The 19,826-nt window shown below is 42.2% G+C and overlaps 1 long non-coding RNA gene across 8 annotated transcripts in view; it reads right to left on the bottom strand.

The window, feature by feature from the left end:
* Positions 1-1,132: 1,132 nt before the first annotated feature.
* Positions 1,133-19,826, bottom strand: part of LOC146199810 (uncharacterized) — a 54,809-nt gene continuing 36,115 nt past the window's right edge. For 4 of the 8 annotated variants that reach the window (XR_014705128.1, XR_014705129.1, XR_014705127.1 and 1 more), the window contains exons 3-4: positions 17,542-17,708; positions 1,133-1,480 (exon numbers count right to left, since the gene is read on the bottom strand). This is a non-coding gene — a long non-coding RNA (uncharacterized LOC146199810). Of the gene's footprint in view, positions 1,481-12,857; positions 12,894-13,143; positions 13,257-17,541; positions 17,709-19,643; positions 19,711-19,826 lie in introns of all 8 variants that reach the window. The other 4 variants (XR_014705123.1, XR_014705122.1, XR_014705125.1 and 1 more) reach the window with 3 other exon arrangements.

Raw genomic sequence — 19,826 nt, 5'->3', positions numbered from 1 at the left:
TATGTACGTACATGCTTGGCCAACTGCAAAGCAAATAATAGGTTCTTACATTATCTGCTGTATTCAAGGTCTACTGACATGCCAAATAAGACTTCAGTAAAATTGCAAAGAGCAAAAGGAATGTTCCTTGTTCAAACATACTAGTATTCTCAGAAAAAAGGAAATAAATTCCTTGAGTCCGCATGCACTGAAGGTGCTTCATGCGAGTTTTTTACTACTGTACCAATACCCCTAATGTTACTAGATACCTGCCATTTATTCGACTTCATATTCTACAACTGTGATGGTGCGAATAGCGCAGAGGTTCGCAACACTAGTTTGGCACGTGATTTCCCAAGCGCTGGTCATGGTAGAGCGGATGCAGCACGCTTGTTAGAGCAGAAGTAGGCCTATTGCATATGTAAAACATCACTGAGGACAAACTGAGGTCAGCCAGTTTTGATACATTACCGCAATCCAATCATTAAAGAGACCATGAGTTGGAAAAAACTGAAGATTGAAAAACAGACACTGCTGTGACTGAGCAATTTTGCAAGTAAGCTGCAGCGCATTGACGAAGTTTCCTTGTGGGTCTGCAAGTTTAGGTGAAACAACCATTCTCTTTAAAACACAGCCCCTTTGGGCATAGACTTCATGGATTTGAATGAAGCGGTGGGAAAATTTTTTAATTAAAATTTCTGTGTACTAAATATGTATCTTTCGTGGCTGGACAAATGCCACCATACATGGAATGAGCAATAGAGATGATTTTTTTGCAGAGAAAGGCTTGCTTTCAGCACAGCATCCATGGGGCTACAATAGAAGCCCACTTGGCTTCTTTAAAGATTAAAAAGGAAAAAAGAAACTAACACTTAGCACTTATACTGCTGGCCTCCTAATTAGCACTGACTACAATAAGTGACTTAGCAGTAAAATTCAAAGTTTCAGCTGTACTCAGAGTGATTCTATCTTGAACAACAGAGTTCACTTTGAGGTTCCACACTGACATACAGGCAGAAAAAGGCACATTTTCTAAAAAAAAAAAAAAAAAAAAAGCGCCCAAGTGTGCAAATTTTTGCATGACTGATGCCATTAATAGATTGAGTGAATTGTGTTAGGGTGGTTCTGATGAAATTTTCAGGAGCCACTTCAATTAAGGCATTGTGTTTTGTGCATTTTATTTTTCAGAATTTGGCCATATTTTTAGAACAAAAGCGACTGAGAACGGGTTTACAACTGTCTTCAAATCCTGCTATCACATGACACAGTTTAGCACACTGCCTGCATTCTGTACAGTTTGTAAGCCATGACAGCAGTGAATTAGCATGTTTTCATTGATTGGTAGAACAAAATAAGGCAGAGTATATTGCACCACCAAAATGAAGAACTTCTTGTTACGTTTATTACATTGCCCATTTATGCTCTCCATACTCAGGTGGTCACTGCATACACGAGAATATGCAGTGATCACAGGCAGATCTTCAGAGGAGTCACCTTTGACCTGTAAGTAAAATGAGGCAAAAAGTGAGTGAAGAGGTCACTTTTCAGCACAAAAACACATGGCAGCGTATGCACATGATGCATTCACTCTGACAATTGAGACCAGCTGCTGTCACTGTTGCAAATTCCACGCCTTTTTGTCTCGCTAGCTTAAAGGAGTATAAGTACCTGCCCAAAAATTATCATTCTAGGTTATGCTCCTGACCGCGGCGGCTCCGTTTCCATTAGGCGTCCCTGTGCTGTGTGTTAAAGATCCCCAGGTGGTCGAAATTACTCCGTAGCCCTCCACTAGACTCTCCTTTCTCTCTTTCCACTTTCACTACCACCTTCCTCCCTTCCAGCGCAGTTCAGGTGTCCACAGCTACAAGTGTGACAGATACTGCACCTTTCCCTTCCAGTGAACCAATTTATTATTATTATTATTATTATTATTATTATTATTATTATTATTATTATTATTATTATTATTATTATTATTATTATTATTATTATTATTATTATTATTATTATTATTATTATTATTATTATTATTATTATTATTATTATTATGCATTGTAACTGCACAAAAGTTATCACTGTAAATATTGCAATACTTTTGAAACTTGAAATTAGGCTAGATGGTGCATTGCTTGACTAAAGCTAAAGCGCGCAGGAAATGCACACAACAGAAGCAGACACAGCGTGTGTCCTGTGTCTGCTTCTCTTGTGTGTGTTTCCTGTGCACTTTATCTTTAGTCAAGCAATACTTTTGAACTTCTTCATCAATGATATCATAACTGAAACTTCAGACATCGGCCATCCTTTACACCGGCAACCTAACCACGGCTACCCAAGGGAAGCGTGCGGCCTGTCGCATTCGTGCGAAACAAGCCTGTTGCGCCTAGTTCCCATTGCCAACACTGCAGCGCTACTGCTTCAGGACAGCTGCGCTTTCATCGAAGCATCAGTACAGTCAGCACTTGAGAAATTCAGAATTTAAGACATGCGCTTTACAAAATATGAATGATGATGACACAAGCAAGTTTGATAGCAGCACGTCGCTGCACTTCTTCGACATATAAATACACTTGTTCTTGCACAGAAAAGAACTGTGCTGCAGTGCGCATCACTTGAAAGCATGCACTAGTGGTTGTACATTCTGTAACTAGTGTTTTAAACGCAGGAAACTGTCTAGCAGCTGTGTTAACTTATTACAAATAATTATCTGAACAGGGGACATGGTTTCAAGCTGATTGTTATGCCGTTTACATTTTATTGAGAAAGCAATACTCTGACAGCCAAAGTGAGACCTCGGGTGCCCGCAGCTACGCCATAAAGCGGCGTAGCTACGGTCTCCTTGTAAAAAGATCAGCCTGCCATGACATTTGAATTCACGTTATCCCTATGCCACGAGCAGGAGCTGTCATCTCGGGTCGCTCCTTTCATATGGGAGGTAGATGATCAGAATAAGCGTGCCAAAACCCTTTGTTTTCTCGTTACCCCTATGACGCGCAGGCACGTCCATACGGCTTGGCTGAAGCGTAACTTTATATGTATGCTGGTAGCTTTCGCTCTCGCGTCATACCCTTAAACGATGAGCTTAAGTGTCCCCAATAATGTAGCACCTTACACTGATTTGGTGTGATAAGAGAATAATGTAGCAGACAAAAGAAGTTTCCGCTGTTGCTTTTGCAATTCAAGAACTAAGGTTAACCAGAGCTAAACCACAACAAATTTTTTTGGTGCACTTAACGATTTCGGATGTAGCACTGTTCAGCATCACATTTTAACTTGTTTATATGCAGCTGTTTTAATGGTTCTTCTAGAAAGTAACAATTAAATGTACTAGTGTGCGGCAGCTGGCGCAGAAAAACACAATAGTACAGCCAGTTTAGTGAGGAGTCAGATTCAGCCAAGTTTTTCTTCTCATTTCAAATTTACATGAGTGGTAAACAAAAGTTGGAAGCTTCTTTCAAATATGAAAAACTTTCTTGAGAGAAATGTATGTGCAAGTAAGAGATGATCAGGCTTGAATGTCTGCAATGCATCTGCAGTTGCTTTCGAATTGCACCTGGATTTCTATCGTCTATGTTTAGCTACACGGCAGACTGCAGATTACTTTTGAAAACCACTACCTGCTTTTAAATTTCTTGTACTGTGCTCTATTGAGGCCAATGCTTTCAACTATCAGACTGATGCAGGCCATTTTGAGAACAGTACAAGTCATGTCAGCTTCCCCAGAAACATAGTGCATATGCAGTTTTCTCATTAGTACAAATTGCAAATCAGCTGTGGACATTGTACGAAATGGGGAACTGCTAAAAACAAACGTGCTATACAGCTTGTTGTCTCGTCTGACCTCCAGGCAGTTCATGATCCTAACTAACAAAAGTGTATATGCCAACTACTTCATTTATGGATACCTCAGGTGTCCATAACAAATATTTGGTCACTCTCTAGACCTGTCGCATCTACCTGAAGTTCAAGCAGTACCATCATCAGAGTAGCTGCTTCATCGCTTCTGCTTCTTCTTTGCTCCCTTTCATGCTTGTGATGCGGATAGTTTGGAAATACAGCTAGTAGGAAGTGCTAACATAAGATGAATCTTAAGTGTTTTGTGCATTTTGCAGTCCTCATATATTAAGCACAATGGGTGTACCTGCCATTCGTCACTTGGCTTCTACCTGCTTCTTTTCTCATCAGGAGGCCTCTTCAGGGAAGTGCTTTACCGTGACAGGGGGGTTATATGTGACATTTTTCTCTGCCAATGTTCAAGCAGCGGAAAGCACCGCACCACCCCAACTCAATGCTGAGCAGCAGATAAACATAGTAAAGAAGTGGTGGGTGCCACCCTGTATTTTTTGATGTGAAAGCAAGTGTGAACACCAAGTGGAAATAAACAAAAAGTGAAGTCTGTGCGAGCAGCGATGGTGTCTCTTCTGTTAAAAATTGCGAAAGTGCTCATTTCGACACCACTTTGCTTTTTGTAGCATGTGCACATAGGGCTCACAAGCTCAAATGAATGAAGGTGCATACCTGTTAACTCTTAAAATCGGAGCTTAAAGACCAACTGAAATGAAATTTTATTTTGGCTGCAATGTGCTCAGTGAATACTAAAACTAATCCAGACAAAGTTTCACGCTTCGTAGGAAACTATTTCTATAGTTACAAACGTTTCAAAGCTGAGTAGCAGACGATGCCTGCACCTGGCAGCGTGTCGTGAAGTTGGGCAATTTACCGAATATGACAAAGAAACGGACGCTTAAGAAACATCCTCAACACGAGTACATTGCATGCTAATGGCCTGCGAAGGCGTGTAATCAACAGCTTGAGGCTGAAGCATAGTTGTGGGTTGGTGGTACTAGGTTTGTTACAACGTTGAAGATTTTATAAGTTCCACGGCAATTATGATGCCGAAAGAGTGTGTAATGGTCATGGGCATGAAAATGCGCGCATGCACTTCAGAAGTATAGAAAACATAGGGCAAAACAAAATGTGGTCTATGTAGATGACTGGCTCAGTAAAAAGTTTTGGCTAGTACTTCCAACGAAACCGTTATGAAAGCAAACACTTTAGACAGCAAGCTTTCCATGTGCCAAAGAAAACTAGACACTTGACCTCTTTACTATCAATATTTTTTGGGACTGCTGCACACTCTCTGCCGGGTATTTTTTTTAGATGCTGGTTCCATGGAAAGTTTATGCTGGTAATGCACTGAGATGCTCTGCAGGACAGGTTTATTAAATATTTTTATTACGCTCGGCAGGTCTCCTTTATTGCCTGGATTCATAGGGGACAAGAGCAATTCCTCGCTGTCATCGTTCGACAAGACATTTAAATAAATGGGTTCATCGTTCTCCCTTTCATCTAAGTCAGAATTCATCAGCAGTTCTACATTTTCTTCGCGCGTCAAACCGCAGACGCACATGGCACATTGTCCCGCCATGGCTGCACTGCTGTTGATGAGAAAGCGACGTGGTGTTGGTGATGATGGTGACGCGGATGGAGAAACATCCACTCTTTATGTCAATTGAAATTTACATGCCAGGTATCATGTACTTATGTGGCTTCTCTAGAGATAATGCGACATGCCCGCAACATTATTTTTACAAGTAGTGTCGGGAGTGAGTTGCAGGGGCAGCATGAGTATACCCGGGAGTGGCGGAGGAGTGCGTGTGGGGTCTCCCGAGATATCTCGGGAATGGCAATTGAAGGGTTAAGTTCCAGTGTTTGGTTTCTTTAATTTAACTTTATTAAAGTGAAGTCCCTCTTCAGCTGAAATGTTCAGAGATCAGTTCCATAGCAAATAGAACATTTCAAAGAAAACTCAGTACCAAAAACAGGAAATTACTGAATTATTTTGCGCATGAAAGCGTTTTACTAACTTAATACATCTTCTGGTTGGCACTGTAGGTGGCCTCGCATGTGGCATAGAAATCGTGTAGTCTTTTCTTTAAAGGGCAATTCCGGAGGCTTTTCAACATTCGCAAATTCTGGTAAAAATTTTACTGTAGGCCTTCCTCTCCGCCCTGATGCATTTTACTAAATTTAGGCACTGTGCAATAATTCATTGGTGCGCTACTTGATATAAAAATGTCGTTTTTGCGGCCTCAGTTGAGACGATCCCTGTGGGCAACTGTGCTTGTGACGCCAAAAGCATTATACAATTTTACTACCCACTACCCGCGTGATCATGAAATTTTGAGGCCTGTATTAGGCTATTTCCATACTACAGGACAAGTGAAAGACAAGGAAGAAAAGGAGTCTGACAACCACACACGCGACTGAAAAACCCATCAACACAGATCGAGACGTGTATTCTTTTGCGGAGAGAGCCATCGACAGGATGCTGATGCAGAGGTGACCTAGCTTTTTTATACTGTGGGCCGCGGAAATGAGCCTCGTGGTCTCGTCTTTATACCAAGCTATGATAATGGTCCGAATGAGACCAGCTTCACAATCTTCACATTCTGCACAATGCATGGCCAAATGGTTTTTGCGTGACCTGCTCTCTATATCCTTTGCATGTTCACGTAATCTGTAATTGATGCAGCGCCCTGTCTCATCGATGTAAAAATGACCGCATTACTTTGGAATCTTACAAGCAATGCCAATGCTACAGGGAACACACTTCTTGTGCTTCTTTTGGCAGCCTCTTTACTTCTTTTCATCCTAGTTCACCAATTTGCACAAACCACTTAGTTTGTTCCTGGACGGAAAAAACCAACCTAATGCCTGCTTTGCTTACAATCTTTTTCAGGTTGTGCAAAACTTGGTGCACGCTGGGAAAACTTGGTATTTTCTTTTTCTCCGGCTGGCCAGCATCGATGCGCTTGTTCTTTCGCATTCCACATTCAGCAAGCTAAGATTCCACTACTTTTGACTGAATCTTCAAAGGGTATCCTGCTGCAGATGGCGGTTTTACTTGCACATTAAAACTGGCTGTTGTTTGATGCAAACAGGACTTTTGCGAAGCGGCTTTCATGCACGTCTTGGCAATTTCACGCTTAACAATCTTCGAATGAGCCGACTGGAAAGGTAGAAGGCTCTTCTTGGACCGCGTCAAGTATATCCAACAAAGATGATCACCAGAAATTATAAGTTCCATGTCTAAACACCTGAGCTTGCTATTTGTAGGAAACTCAGTAATCAATTGGAGATCACTAAGTTCGTTACAGAACACGTCAAAAATCTGTGCAGCAGTTTGCCGAGCGTCGTTAGTTCGATATAAAACTAAAAAGTCATCGAAGTATCGCATAACTTTAACAATGGCCGCACCATTGAGCCTGGTTCGAAGACACCTGTCATAAAAAGCCAGAAGTAGGTCACTTAACTCAAGAGCAATGCTAGATTCGATACAGACTCCTTGTTTTTGGATGAACCATTTGTTGTCCAGAGTGACAAAGGTCGATTTTTAAATAAAACTGGACCAATGCTAAAAATTTACTGACCTTCATTCTACATGCGTTCTGGAACTTTGTTACCCTAAAGCGGTCTATGCAGAGGCTGATTTCTGTGGTCACGAAGCTCTGACGCAAGGAATAGTACAGGTCCTTCACATGAGGTGGGCATTCACTCTGAAGAAAGTCCGAAACCGCCTCAGGCCTCTTGATGAAGGAACGGGTCGTCCACTTCTACATGAGAAAGGCACTTTTGCAAGAACAAGGCAACTTCACACTGCCACGTGCCTCTTTTGGACATAACTGTGTGGAATGGGCACTGATCTTTGTGTGTCTTTACGCTGAAGAACACTACAGGCTGGTACCTTTCGATGCCTCGATTGACGAGGCTAGTCTCAAGAGTCCGGCTTCCTCACAAAGCTGGATCGCTTCGTCTTGTAGTCTTAAGGGTTGTATAGATCTCACTTCTTGTATAATTTGTATAAACTGCTCCTTGGGTCTTTTCCTTGTAAATGTCATTAGGCACAATGACAAACCACCGTTCTTATCAGACTGAAGCACCTTGACGCCGGAATCTTTCATGGGCTGAAACAACGGTAGTGAGGTGCTGTGTGCTTCCTTTCTTGACATCTTTGGGAAGGGACTCCACACCTTCTAAGATGCAACGGTTGGCGTCATCCGCAGTTGCCTTTTTGCAACTGTCAGAACAAGTGAAAGTAGCTCCGTTTTGTCGAGTCGCGGATGCTCACAGAACTTTGGCCCGAGCTTCAGCGGGCTGTCTACCTTTGGGGGGGGGGGGGCGCTGGCGTTGCCCAGCACCTTAACATCTTGGAAACAAGGAAAAGGCCCAAGAAGCAGTTTATGCAAATTTCTGAGAAGTAAGATATGTACAACCCTTAAGACTGCAAGACAAAGCAGTCCAGCTTTGTGAGCAAGCTGGACTCTTGAGACTAGCCTCGTCAATCGAGGCATTGAAAGGTGCCAGCGTTCTTCAGCGTAAAGACACACAAAGATCAGTGCCCATTCCGCGGAACTGTGCCCGAAAGAGGCACGTGGCAGCGTGAAGTTGCCTTGTTCTTGCAAAAGTGCCTTTCTCATGTGGAAGTGGAGGACCCGTTCCTCATCAGGAGGCCCGTGGCTGTTTTGGACTTACTTCAGAATGAATGCCTACCTCACGTGAAGGACTTGTACTATTGCTTGCCTCAGAGCTCCGTGACTGCAGAAATCAGCCTCTGCATAGACCGCTTTGGGGTAACAAAGTTCCAGAACGCATGTGGAATGGAAATCAGTAGATTTTTAGAATTGGTCCAGGTTTATTTGAAAGTCGACCTTTGTCATTCTGGACAACAAATGGTTCATCCAAAAACAAGGAGTCTGCATCGGATCTAGCATTGCTGCAACGGATAATAAAATAGCGTTCGCGTTTTTAAACAGACTTTTATACGCATATGAAAGCCACCGCATCTACTGACGCGTCTGAAGCAAGGAGGTTGCAGACGCGGCTCAAGTGGATCCTCTACTACCTGCCAGTGACCTACTTCTAGCTTTCTATGACAGGCGTCTTCGAACCAGGCTCAATGATGCGGCCATTGTTAAAGTTATGCGATACGTTGATGACTTTTTAGTTTTATATCGAACTAATGACGCTCAGCAAACTGCTTGCACAGATTTTTGACGTGTTCTGTAACGAAGTTAGTGATCTCTAACTGACTACTGAGTTTCCTACTAATAGCAAGCTCAGGTGTTTAGACATGGAACTTATAATTTCTGGCAATCATCTTTGTTGGATATACTCGGCGCGGTCCAAGAAGAGCCTTCTACCTTTCCAGTCGGCTCATTCGAAGATTGTTAAACGTGGAATTGCCAAGACATGCATGAAAGCCACTTTGCAAAAGTCCTGTTTGCATCAAACAAAAGCCAGTTTTAATGCACAAGTAAAATGGCTATCTGCAGCAGGATACCCTCTGAAGATGGTGTCAAGAGAAGCGGAATCTTAGCTTGCTGAATGTGGAATGCGAAAGAACAAGTGCATCGATGCTGGCTAGCCGGGGAAAAGGGAGTAACATGTGTTCCCTGCGTGCACCAAGTTTTGCATGACCAGAAAAATATTGTAAGCAAAGCAGGCATTAGGTTGTTTTTTTTCGTCCAGGAACAAACTAAGTGGCTTGTGTAAACAGGTGAACGAGAATGGAAAGAAGAGGCTGCCAAAAGGAGCACAAGAAGAAACTTGTTCCCTGTAGAAATGGCGTTGCTTATAAGATTCCGACGTCATGCGGTCGTTTTTACATCGGTGAGACAGGGCACTGCATCAATAACAGATTATGTAAACATGCAAAGGATACAGAGAGCAGGTCACGCAAGAACCATTTGGCCATGCGTTGTGCAGAATGTGAAGATTGTGAAGCTATCGCAAGGCCTATGCATAGGTTAGCTTCACTGCTGACTTACTAAGAGTGCCTGTGTGGCAACAATTTTTCTAACTGGCCCAGATATACTCCTGTATGTGAAGCCACGCCTGTCCATTGTGCATAACTGATTTGCGAGTTACCGTTCAATTTGTCACTAAAGCCAAATACTAAATCAGCTTACACTGATTGGTTAGCATCACCTGATAGCAAATATATAATTCTACTAGAAGCAAGATTCTTATAAGCCAGCAAAATCGTGCAAAAGTGAAGTACACACAGTGCCGCCATGGGTGGATTTGCACAACTGAGCTTTGCGACATATTTTCAGGCTTTCTTGAGGAATGCTACTCCACTGTCACAGTGTAATTAATTACCATGGAAGTGTGTAGTATGAGGAAAACAGCACAGTGAGCGTTGCCAAGGGTGTGAAGAGTGTCGAAGATGTAAAAGAAAAAAAAAAAAAACGAGCACTGAATCTTTCAGCTCGCATCCCAGGCACTGGGGCTGCACGTGTGGTCGCTGTAAGCAGTAAGCTCAGAATGCCGCACTATCAGTGGCATTTGCGCTCTGCTGTTCAAGCTAGGCAGCTCGTGAAGCGGTTCCATTTTCACATCTGCTATCAAATTGACTAGTTTGCGCAGACTGCAGGTATACTGAAATTGATGCATCTCCTTTTTTTCCCTTTTTTAAGATGTGCTTATGCAGACACGTGCATGCATACGCACACAAGAGGAATGCTATTCATCACATTAGGCTCAGCAAATAGGAAAGCAATGATGCTACTACCGCATGCAGGATATGCACGAAAGCTTGCTTCCTGAAATAATTATTTTCAGTCCGTTAACAAAACCAAGGAAGCCTGGATGAGCTGAATAAAGACAGTTCTTTTACCACCTAAACATAAACGTGTACATTCTGCCAAATATCCACTACATACATATAATCCCACAATCAGATAACAACACAATAAGAAAAATTTTAATTTAAGTAGATCAGTTCCTTCTGCATGATGCCACAAAAAAATATTAACAGAAGCTGCACATGACAGTCACCTAATGCATTCCGAAAATGAAATGCACATCAAGTAGCAACAATTGCTTGCGATGAAGCTGAAGGAATGCCCAATGATTTGAAGTCATATTCCATTGATTCTGCTTTGATTCTAAGCCTGAAACAGTGGCACAGTACATCGTAAACATCAAAAGAGACTAGAATTGCCGTACAGATAGCTTGCTGAGATTTGAAGAGAAACATTAGTTTACACCCTTTTAAAATATAGATGGTGAGAAAAGAGAACAGTGGGACGAGCATACCTACTAATCAAATGGCTTATTTCGTAGAAAAAGCACATAGCAAATACAGACAAGTACGCATATGTGCTCTCAATCCACAGTGAACGATAAAAAAGTTGCATTTAACCTGGAAGCTAAGGCACGCATGGCATTAGTCTATGCTACCTTTTTTTATATACATATATATATATATATATATACATATATATATGTATATATATATATATATATATATATATATATATATATATATGCTATGGCTTCATAAGTGTCTTATAAATCACGGCTTGGTTCTTGCATAGCTGTTTTGCTTCCTGGTGTCCCTTTTGTGGTTCCAGTTATTTTCCTTTCTTTGGTTCATCCCAGAGCCCACTGGTACCTTAATAACGTGCAGCTCACACATGCGTTCCCAACATGGTCACACCATAGGCCCCCAGTGAGGTCCACAAAAAGCTTTTAGTGTGTGGGAAGAGGTATGTCATTTATGTTGGATGACACATCAGAGGCCTGGCTGGAAGCAAAAGCTTTCCCTAACCTACCCCTACCTCTACTAAGAGAATAAACCCTACCAAGAGGATAAAAGCAATGAGCACTAACCTGTACACAGCTTTGCAGCTCAGAATATTAAAATACTAGATGGCCAGAACATGGTGATATGAAATGTGGGGCTTAATCCCTTAAGCGCTTTATTACTTTGAGAAATTTCTTACCAAAATGGCTTATTATTTTTACTGCTGATTTCGATCGGTATTGTAATGAAAAAGAAGTATTCATTATCGTCAAAAAATATTTTTGAACCAGAAACTAAGTAAAAGCAGCGTAATGAAGTTTATTTGTGTTTCGACAGTCCAAAACAAAAATGGAGGATATTTCAATCAAATCTTCTGATGTCAATCTTCATCTACTGATGCACACTCGCAATAGTCGCTTTCTTTTTCATCGGAAGAACTACTCACATCAATGCCAAAACTTTTATTTTTGCTTCCTGAAACAATGTCATCTTTGTCAACTTCTTTGGGTGGTGAGGTGAGGACGGAGACGAAGAAAAGCTTTTCTGTGACAGCGGGCCAGTAATACACGCATTATCTCTACCAGACACCATTTTTCTTATCAAAGCTGCCTTACACAAAATGCTTCCAAGCAGCAGAAGGAAAAGCAATTACCGAGTTAGGGGTGCCATGTGTCGAGTGGTCCACGACCTAGGCCAAAGGCGAGCACTGACCCCCCCTCTGTCTCTCACAGAAAATGCCATGACACACTTTAATCAAGAAAATTTCAATTCTTTCCATGCTATAGCCAAGTTTACACGTCAAAGTAAAAAATCGATTAGTAGAGACTTTCCAAGCTATGCAGCAGCCTGCATGATTAACACACTGCTACAGGGAAAACACTGAATTTACTTTGGCTGCTGAAATTGTGCTTTGCTGGCATGAAAGCATGGCTCAACCTAGCACCAGAAGAATCAAACTCCAAAAAAATGGACGTTGCACCAATGGGTTGCCTGTACTTTCATGATATACCCATATAAAAGCACTTTGAGCATTATTTCTGCTTCCCTTTCAGCACCTAGACACCAAACTGTTTAGATGTTTAAACACATGAAGAACAACATTCACTGGGACAACCTTGGCCCGAAAGGATGCCTTGGCTGAAGCAGTGTCGAAACTGAAATTTTCAACACTCCAGCTAAAACACCAAGATCTGTGTGTCAGTCTACTAGTACTATACATTTCTCCTCTCCAATTGTCAAGCTGCAAATTCCCCATGAAATACTAATGCCCAAGTTCTTCAGGACTCACGTTACAGGCTGACTTCACTTCTGTGGATTAAAAAAGCTGCAGAAGAAGCAGAATAAGTTGCTGATGTTATTACTGTGTGCCAGAAATAAAGATCTAAAAAAAATTAAGCAAGAAGCAGAAGAAAATAATCTAGAAAGCATGAACCATTCACCTCACACAGCAGGTTTTTGCATGCTATCATTGGGAAACTGCACATGAAACAAACATCAATAACATAACACAAGTGTCCACTGACAAATGTGGTTTATCCACGAAAAAGAAAGGCAAGTTTATACAACTCACATACATAAAAATAAACTGCAGTTGTCAATGTGCACCTGTCTTGTGTTTTTCCTCACTATCTTGGGTGCAGTAATGTAGCCAGCTTTTCAGATGCGCCTTTCAATTGGTCTTTCATGCCTGTGCACAGTTGCAAACAATAATGACTATACGGGATAACTTTGTACAAAGGTACGCAGTTGACAGGATGAGCCTAAATGAGAGTCATTCCAGAGAACGCAAACAATGAAGGTACTACAAACAAAACTACCGGAATGAGTAGAAAGCCTTGCCATGAATCCTACAATATACCACAATTTTCTGCACAAAGAAGTGAATGACAAGAAGGCCCCACACATTACGAAGTGAAGGATACATAATATGCAACCGTGAATGAAGATCAATCCAGCAAAAGAGAAACTGAACATCTAGAAATTTCGAGAACAGTTATAGGAACACAGCCATAAAATCAGTTCCAGTTAGTTTCCAATTTTCAATCATGAAAACTTCAGACTGTGAATTTCTGCCGTCATTGTAAGGACTGGTTTTGAGACTGTGCCTTAACCATTGCAGGCAACAGGCACAAGAAAATGCCGAGCAATTTACACTTCCTCTGTTGCAACTGTGTGGTACATCTTATACTTGCATAGCCTATCATGCATTATAGCTAGACCCACATATTCTCTTTGTTCCCAGAGTAGAATGGAATGGACACTACTTCTAGGCCATGCACGCACATTCATATGCTCGGTTAAAGCAGGATCTTTATATCTATATAAGATGGGCTTTCACATGATGTGGCAGATTGCGAATGTATGCTAATGAGTAGTGCGACCCAAAGCCAAAGCAAAAAGCAAAAAGCAAAAGCAAAAAAGCAAAGCAAAAACAAAAAGCAAAAACGATTCACATTTGGCCCAGCAACAGAGCTAAATCGCCTGTAAATTTGCCGCAGTAACTCAAAGGTTAGGGCATTTGACTGCTGAACCCAAGGATGCAATATCAAATCCCTTTATTGTAAAACTTTATTGTAAAATCCCAGCTATGGCAGCCACCTTTCGATGCAGGAAAAAAAGCAAGGTGCCAAAGCAACATGAAAAACACCAGGTAGTCAAAATTCCGCAGCCCTAAACTGTGTAATCTCTCACAGCTTCAGTCGTTTTGAGCAGTTAAACCCTACAAACAAAAAACCAAATCAAACTTCCCATCCCTATGTTCTGGTCGTTATTGCCATTATATTTTTAACATAACTGCAAACTTTCAATGTTAAAAAGTAAAAAAAATGCAAATCGTTTTTTAATGCCACAACTTTAGGAGGCCTGTTTGGTTACGAGGTGCTTCCACAGATGGCAGCAGTTAAACAGGGGATAGAGTGAAGCAATCATGGAAACAGCAGCATGCCAGGCTGCCAGGTGGGCCGCAGTGCAACCGGGCTACTGCAAAAATACCAAGAAAGCAACCCCCTCTACTCAAGAGATAAATCAAGCAAAACAAGAGAGGGGCCCTTCCTCGATTCCACACAAAGATGGCGACTGAAGAAAACAGCGGCCACGGAAAGCATGCGATGCAGTCTGCATTGTTTTAGCAGAGCTAACTTGCGATACTGCTTCATTGCGACCATTGCATTTTAAATCACTGTCAAAACTATCGAAATATTCCTCAAAATCCAACCCAAAAACGAGATCAATGCATTCATTCCACACATGCCATTTATACGCTCGAGAACACTCGAGCAGCAAGTGTGACAGTTACTGCGCCTTTCCCTTCCTGTGAACCAATTTAACTATGCATTCATTCCTCAACTTGTCGTGGTCTTCTTCGGGACCACGGCACCAATCTCAGTGAGCCAATCGTGCGCCTCGCCGTATTCAGCCTGCTGAGTGCGAGTGGCTTCGCAAATTTAGTTCCATTCATGGATATTTTGCGATATAGCTTGAACTCTTGAGACGTTTGATACACGTTCTTACCACTCAGCCCGTGCCACAGGACAACCTCTATTATTTTGCACTGTGTACGAATGCATACTGCGAGCGTGGAGATGGGGGGGGGGATAAAGTGATAGGGGATGATTCATCATCATCATCATCAGCCTGACTATACCCACTGCAGGGCGAAGGCCTCTCCCATATTTCTCCACTTAACTCGGTTCTGTGCTAGCTGCATCCACTTGACCCCTGCGAACTTCTTAACCTCATCCGCCCACCTAACTTTCTGCCGCCCCCTGCTACACTTTCCTTCCCTTGGAATCCAGTTTGTTACCCTAAGCGACCATCGGTTATCCTCTCTTCACACTACATGTCCTGCCCATGCCCATTTCTTCTTCTTAATTTCCACTAGAATGTCGGTAACTTGAGTTATTTCTCTGACCCACTCTGCACGCTTCCTATCTCTTAATGTTAACCCTACCATTTTTCGTTCCATAGCCCTTTGGGTTGTCCTCAACTTAAGTGGAACTCTCTTGGTTAGCCTCCACGTTTCAGCCCCATAGGTGAGTACAGGTAAGATGCAACTGTTATATACTTTCCTTTTTAGCGATACCGGTAAGCTGCTAGTCATAATCTGTGAGTGCTTGCCAAACGCGCTCAATCCCAATCTTATTCTTCTTGTTATTTCCTTTTCATGGTCTGGATCTGCGGTTACTACCTGTCTTAAGTAGACATATTCACCTACTACTTCCAGTACTTCACTACCTAATGTAAACTGCTGTTCCTTCCTGAGGCTGTTGAACATTACCTTAGTCTTCCGCATATTGATTTTCAATATGCAGATTATGCGCTATTTTAGAGCAGTTAACAATTCGCCCCTGCAACCTTCCCTTCTTTGCCAAGAAAAGGTGTCGCCGAGTGTGAAACAACTACAGCGTGGCTTTAGTTAAGCGCTGATAAATAAATTGATGTCATATCCAGCAAGGATACCCTATTTCTTGTACTCTATATAAACACGAGCAACTTGCTCATTACTTGACTTGACCTCTCTAGCTATGTGTGGAAGTGTTTATCATGCATTGCCACAGCAGTGCAATTTCGAGGCTTTGAACACTGAATTTCACCGCAGACGGAAGAACAGCAAGCATCATCATTAATCTACAAACATGCACAAACTAATCAACCAAAGTAGGGCTAATAGTGGGGGAGCAGGTTTCACTTTCTTGCTCACTCATGCACACAGAGACCATAGGTTTTACGCTGAAAAGAGGACAATTAACGCAATCAGTGCTAAGCACAGCATGTACGAAACAGCGTTCAGCATCTCCCGCTTTCGTCAAACATGAAGAAAAAGCACAGAGAGAGAGAAAAAAAAGCCTACAAATTACAGCAACTTTCTCAAGTGCTGCCATCTGCTGACAGTATATACAAGTGATAAATATAAAATATGCTTGTTTGTTTGTTTGTTTTTGGGGATTTAACGTAACTAGTCCCTCCTCAGTATCAGTTCAGTTCAGTCATTCAGTCGTGTCTGACTCTTCGTGACCCTATGGACCATATCACGCCACGCTTTCCGGTCTCTCACTATCTTCCTAACATCACATAACTTCATCTGCAGCGCCTCGAGGATGCCATATAACCACCGTGTTCGCTGCCTACCCCTTCTCCGGTGACCCTCAACCTTTCCCAACGTCAAATCTTTCTCCAGCAACTCCTCTCTTCTCATCAGATGACCAAAGTAGCTGAGCTTTAACTTTAGAATTTGACCCTCCAATGAGCAGCCAGGGTTTATGGCCGGCAATATCGACTGATTTGATCTTCTGGCAGTCCAAGGAACTCTTAAGAGTCTCCGCCAGCACCACAATTCAAATGCGTCAATTCTTCGGCCGTCAGCCTTCTTCACAGTCCAACTCTCGTATCCATACATCACAACTGGAAAGACCATAGCACGAGTTATACGGGTCTTGGTTGGAATGTCTCTGCTCTTTACTAGGTGGTCAAGGCTAGCCATGGCTCTCTTCCCCAGTATACGAAATATAAAATATGCATAGAGCACCATCTAAGTATAACTTATAAAAATCCCAGCGCGCGCGCGCACGCACACACACACACACACACACACACACACACACACACACACACACACACACACACACACACACACACACACACACACACACACACACACACACACACACACACACACACACACACACACACACACACACATACACTGTTTTCCCTAAATTTGTGCAGCAACGAGTCCGTTACACCCCGTCACAAAAACGTGCTTGGTGCTTCCAAATAATTTTCCGCATCACTGGTTGGACCTCTCCCTGCCATGCCACAAGTCACTGTGGCCATAATTAACTACACCTGTGTTGATGCTGTAACTGTGGGCAGTGCAAAAGGCATGCAAAATTCATGCATTGTGAGATTTCAGATAATGCAGAGGTCAGAAAACAGGTTAAAAAGTTATACTATGCTGCATAGTTTGTGCTCACCTTTTGCTCTTTGCACTGCAAGTGGTTTTGTTTTTTGTACACCAGCTTTCACACTCTCCAAGGTGTCAGAGGAAACAGCCATGATCGTTGCAGTGTCTGACTCTGTAGTGGGGTGCTGTTCGACGTCCAGCAAAAGATAACTTCACCACCATGGGCTTTGGAGGAAGCTGTAAGGAGGCACAAGACATTGTGTCAGGAGGAAAGGAAGTAAGATAAAAAGATGCCAAGTGTATCTGTTCGCTCTTCCAAGTAATGCACTAAGCTAAACAATACCAGAATGAGTGGCATAGGCTACACCTCATGATCCTATTTGCATCAAGGTGCTTATAATAGATATAGATACATAGGTCACATATAGGCTTGTTATTTCTATATAGGTTTCAAGTGCTATACTACACAGGAGGACTAAATTTCGGACAAAGTCTAGAGGGAGAAGTGCGCGGCATGATATTTCTTCAAGGACGGCGTTCCTACAGCAGCATTCACCATTAAAAAAAAAAAAAAAAATACAGTAGTTAAATGCTTGTGAACAGATCAACACAGATGGTGTTTCCAAACATAGACACATTGCTCATGAATACTGCAGCCCACTGAGGTGCAAAGTACAAATACGGTATTTACTCGAGTTTTTTTCCAACATTTTTGGCTATCAAAGTCTACCCTCATGTTATAATTGAATACTGCGATTCAGATGGCCCAAAGCAGTGCTGTGGTGCAGCCATTTCGAATCCGTCGCGATTTCTCTTTGTGTAGCATTCCTGCTATCTGCAATCCCACACTTGAATGAGCGCCAAGCAACGCCACATGAAAGAAGCGATGGTGAACCGTCCAAACTCACACTTGCCAGAGAAAGTGTGACAGATACGGCGTGTTTCCTTTCCTGCAAATCAAATTATATGTAACACTGTGACAAACGCCGATAAGAGACAAACGATGAGAAGCAAATGATAGGAGAGGAAGGGTAGGTTTTCGCCACTGACATCTAAGAAACCTAATTCTTTCACGAGGTCTAGTCAGGCCTTCAGGATGTGCGTGACAGATACTGCACCTTTCCTTTTCTGTAAACCAATTATTATTAAATTATTCAGGTGTCCACAGAGAGCCATGATAGATACTGCGCCTTTCCTTTCCTGTAACCCAATTACTAATGAAAGTGACCCTGGCAATAACTATCGTGTTGACCCAGAAGAAGAGAAAAAAATGTGCGTATACAATCACCTAGAATACACTCCACGCTAGATGAGCTGCACGAAAATTCAATGGATTTAACTAATAACAAAATGTGCTTTTTGCTCGCAGGCTGAGAATCAAGTTATCACCTTTATCTTGAACTTGTCACATCTTTCGCAGTGGATTAGTGCGGTTACTTCTGTTGTTATTGCATTTTGAATGATGGCAACACGCTCGCTGTGCACAATACGAGGCTCATTTCAAAAGAAAGCTATTCTGATAGCAGAAGAAATCGAAAACTCTGCGACAGCTCGACGGCTAGACATTAATTATTCTACCATACGTGGGTGGCGGATGCAGCGGGAGGTGATTTTTAAATGTGAGTCTGACCGGAAAGGAAGTGCACCTATTATGTCGCCCTTACACGAAGGAAAGCTGGCTACACCTAGAACTGATCATGAAAGTATGAAACATTGTTTCAAGAGTGTTTAATTTTGAAAACATCACAAGCAATATGTGCACGTGAGTACCCTACTGCTGGGAGTACAGGGTGGAAGCACAATCACACACATCTGAGCGAAACTTTACGAAACGTTTTTCACTACTTCACTGAGCCCCCATGGAGGTGGCCGTTCATTATATTAGTCAGAGTGTACCTTGGAGAAGAGTGTGACAAAATATACTACGCCATTTTGGAACTATCTGTTTAAAATGCTGCATTACCTATGTTTTGTAAAGCCACTCTAACCATCAGTGTTTCTCTGAAACAAGTTTCTCACGCAGTCAAGCACACTACTGCATGTGCCATGTTAGCTCATTAGAAGTGAAATTTAACCAAACCAGCTAGATAGCATTATATGAAAAAGCGTTTGTGAGAATCCATCGAAAGCAAATGAAACAGAGCCATGCCCTGTAGGAGATGATATTTTTACCTCCATGCGGCTCAGCCAGCGAGAGCAGTACCCCTGTTCCTTGCTTATGTCAAAGATGGGTGTTGCTCTATACCCGGGCACAAGTGAAAAGAAAGTGTAAGCTGCCAAGCAACAGAAGCAATGCATGCACATACATCAACAAATAAAGTAAATGGAATGCAACCCAATTTTGCTGCACACACT

The sequence above is a fragment of the Amblyomma maculatum genome, chromosome 2 (assembly GCF_055883805.1).
Source record: "Amblyomma maculatum isolate TAMU_Amacu chromosome 2, ASM5588380v1, whole genome shotgun sequence".
In the NCBI taxonomy this organism is placed as follows: Eukaryota; Metazoa; Arthropoda; class Arachnida; order Ixodida; family Ixodidae; genus Amblyomma; species Amblyomma maculatum.
The sequence above is the reverse complement of the archived record's forward strand: the minus strand, read 5'-3'. Positions and strand labels throughout refer to the sequence as shown.